Source organism: Agrilus planipennis, unplaced genomic scaffold (genome assembly GCF_000699045.2).
Source record: "Agrilus planipennis isolate EAB-ADULT unplaced genomic scaffold, Apla_2.0 scaffold56, whole genome shotgun sequence".
Classification (NCBI taxonomy): Eukaryota; Metazoa; Arthropoda; class Insecta; order Coleoptera; family Buprestidae; genus Agrilus; species Agrilus planipennis.
The window spans coordinates 586,933-590,303 of NW_020438870.1; the positions used below are offsets into that span (position 1 = coordinate 586,933).

The window sequence follows — 3,371 nt, forward strand, 5'->3', positions numbered from 1 at the left end:
TGTCCACGCGGACGCATCGCTCACTCAAGTAGGAGAGAGACAGATGTCGAACGCTGCCGAACGCGGAGGCCGATTGTGCCTCTTTGTCGCTCGTTCCGCGCTCTCGCTTGCACTTCAAGCCTTAAATGAAACGCCTCAGAGCGAGGTAACGCCGCATGAGTCATGTTTTTTCGTGCGTGCAGCCGGCTTCATCGAATTATAAGACGTTGTCACGTCAAAAAATTCGTAATTATATGTTTATATCTGAGTGAGACTTACCGACGAGACGTGATCGCATTACTTCATCGCCCAGTACGAACGCTCCAACGAAGGTGCTCTGCGCCTTGGGAAAGCTATAACAAAATGAAATTTTCAATCATTAAAAAGTTACTTTTTGAAAGGAATTTTACTGTAAGAGATAACGAAAGATATTCTGAAATTAAGTTACAGTGAAATTGATATACATTACAATGAAGAAACGTTTTAATTTTATAAATTCAAATATACATTCTTATGGAATAGTGAGAATTTTCATGTGAATGAGAATGTATGAAAAGGTGAGTGTGACGATTCAGGAGAGAGTGAGAATGAATGAAGAGGTGAGGTTGAGAAATTGTGTAAGAATGAGTGTGAGGATATATATAAGAGTGAGAATATATCAAAGGGTAAGGTGAGAATTTCAATGCGAGTAAGAATGTATGAAAGGGTCAGTGTGAGGATTTATGCCAGAGTGAGAACGCATGAAGGTATGAGGGTAACAAATTGTGTGAGGATGAAATTGAATAACATTAAAATGAAGAAACGTTTTAATCCTCTACATTCAAATATATCGTGTGGAGATAGATAAATTAGGTTATCCTATAATGAGAGAAGAGTTCGATGTAGCATTCAAAAACCTAAAGAATAATAAGGCCCTAATTATACACTGATATAGAGGCGGAAATTTGCAGGACAAGAGATTTGTGATCATATATTTAAACTAGTTAGTCACATTTACGAGATGGAAAAAGTCCCGGAGGGTTATAAACGGAACGTAATAGTAACCCTACCTAAAAAGAGAGACGCAGATAGGTGCGAGACATTTACACCAATTATCTTAACTTCCGAAGCGTCAAAAATCTTAACTAGAATTGTACAGAGGATGATGGACAAGATGTTAAATATACTTAAAGATGTAGGGATGAGTTACAGAGATAGAAGAGTGATACTTAGTTTGTATAAAAAACAACAGGCAGTTATAGAGCTGGAGCAGCAACGTAGTGAAGTAAATATTAGGAAGGGAGTCAGACAAGCATGCACACTGTCACCGCTACTTTTTAATCCATACATCGAAGACGAGATTAACATCATTAAAGACAGTTCAACTGTAGGGATAGATACAGAAGGGCAAAAGACTGGTTTACTTAGATTTGCAGATGATGTTTCAGTATTAGCATCTAGCACGGAGGAGTTAGAGATAAGTTTAATTAAAATGGAAGAGGCATTGGTAAAATAGTGTTGTATGAAAATAAATAAAAGTAAAACAAAAATATCAGTATGCACGGGAACAAAAAGTAGGGAAAGAGCGAATATAAAGATAGGAGACGAAAGGCTGATTTTAGATATCTAGGAAGTGAGCTAAGTCAGGACGGAAGGAGTAGTAGGGATATAAAGCAGAGGATAGTGCAGGGTCGAGTCGTCTTCAATAAAAAGAGCTCACTTCTATGCTCGCGAATGATTAATTTAGAAATTTAGAAAGATTGTTAAAGGGGTAAAGGTGGAAAAGAAAAGGTTAGAAGCGTTCGAAATGTGATGCTACCGGCAAATTCTGAGAATACCGTGGATAGAGAAGGTTAAAAAAGAAGAGATACTAGAAAGTAGTGTCCGACCGAAAGTTCGGTTTCGGTTTCGGTCGAGTTTCGGCAAAAAAACGAGTTTCGGTTTCAGCGACAAACCTGCCGAAACTACGACCGAAACCGAAACTGCATTCGGGAGTTCTCGCGCTCTGCTCGGTCATGTTCGGCGCGTTAAATTCCATCCAAGCGAAGTATACTATACTTACTCAAATAATCATCTCACCTATTTTAAGTTTTTTTAAGGCCCTTATTATTTCCTTAAATGAGGGGTTGTTGTGTTGATTTTGATTTGATTATCAATAAGTGAAACTGTCAAAGACTCCAGACCTATGTGATTTAAAGATAAAAAAATAAAACTGACTGATTATAATAACGTTTTCTTTATTTTTATCTCAAAGCATGATCTTTATAAGGAACTTTCGGTTTCGGTTTCGGTTTCGGCCGAAATTGAGACCGTTGTCGAAATTCGCTTTCGGTCGTAAAAACCAGTTTCAGTCGGACACTACTAGAAAGAATAGGAGAACAGAGGATTCTATGGAAGTCAATAAAAAATAGGCGAAATAGGTTGGTAGGATACCTTCTCAGTCATGCAATATTTAGAAATTTAAAATGCAAATATTAAAAATGTTTTAATAATTTAACATCAGCAATAAAAGGTCAAAATTGTAATGTGATATTGGACAGTTAAAAAAACATTAAGTACAAAAATTTGATGGGTACCTACTTCATCCTTTACTTTTTAGAATCAAATGTAAGTTTCAAAATAGAAAAATACGTACAATGTAAATAATTGAATTAATTTGTTACGATATAAGACAAATCACAAAATGTATTATAATAATAAAGTAACACTTACCGACATGATTGCATTTGCTTCACCACATCTCTCTCAGTATGAACGCTCCAAAGAAGATCCTCTACTCCTTGGAGAAGCCATACGGATGTTGCTACAACAAAATTAATTTTCAAACTTTCTAACCCTATCAGTTACTTTTTGAAAACATTATCAATAGTGTAACATCAAGGCCAAAATTGTAATGTGCATATTGGAATGCTACAAAACACTGAAATTATATAGAAAACGCTTCAACGGAGATGCTGCCACATTAGAATTAAACTTTCAAACCTTTTGAAAGGTTAGTTAAGATGTTAATTTAATTTCAGTTTAGGATACAATTATTTATGAATATTTATAACATTTTTTTGTTTTCATACTGATTTTATTTCAAATTTGTTTTTAATAAAAAACCTGGGTAAAGGGGGCTTATTTTGGGGTAGAAAATGGAAGTATGTATAAAAGAGGAAAGGGTGAGTGAGGGTGAAAAGAGTCAGAATTAAAGGGAAAAAAATGAGAACATTTGAGAATATGGAAATATATGTGATCGTACACGGAGAAAATGAAAAAAGAAAATTTACCTAAATATCAAAGCTATATTTACAATTTATCCCACTAGTCCATTGTTTCGTAAGAGAAAATAATTAAAATTACAATTTGGACCCGAATTTGTAAAAATAAAATCCCAGCAGAAATAAATTGACTAGGTATTTTAGTTGATA

At 35.0% G+C, this 3,371-nt stretch overlaps 1 protein-coding gene across 1 annotated transcript in view; it reads right to left on the reverse strand.

The window, feature by feature from the left end:
* The window catches only part of LOC112905174, a 7,631-nt gene extending 7,292 nt beyond the window's left edge, over nucleotides 1–339 (reverse strand). Inside the window, exon 1 of the mRNA XM_025977078.1 lies at nucleotides 259–339. The gene's annotated coding sequence lies outside the window, so the exon portion shown is untranslated. The remainder of the gene's footprint in view (nucleotides 1–258) is intronic.
* Between the last annotated feature and the right edge of the window lie 3,032 nt (nucleotides 340–3,371).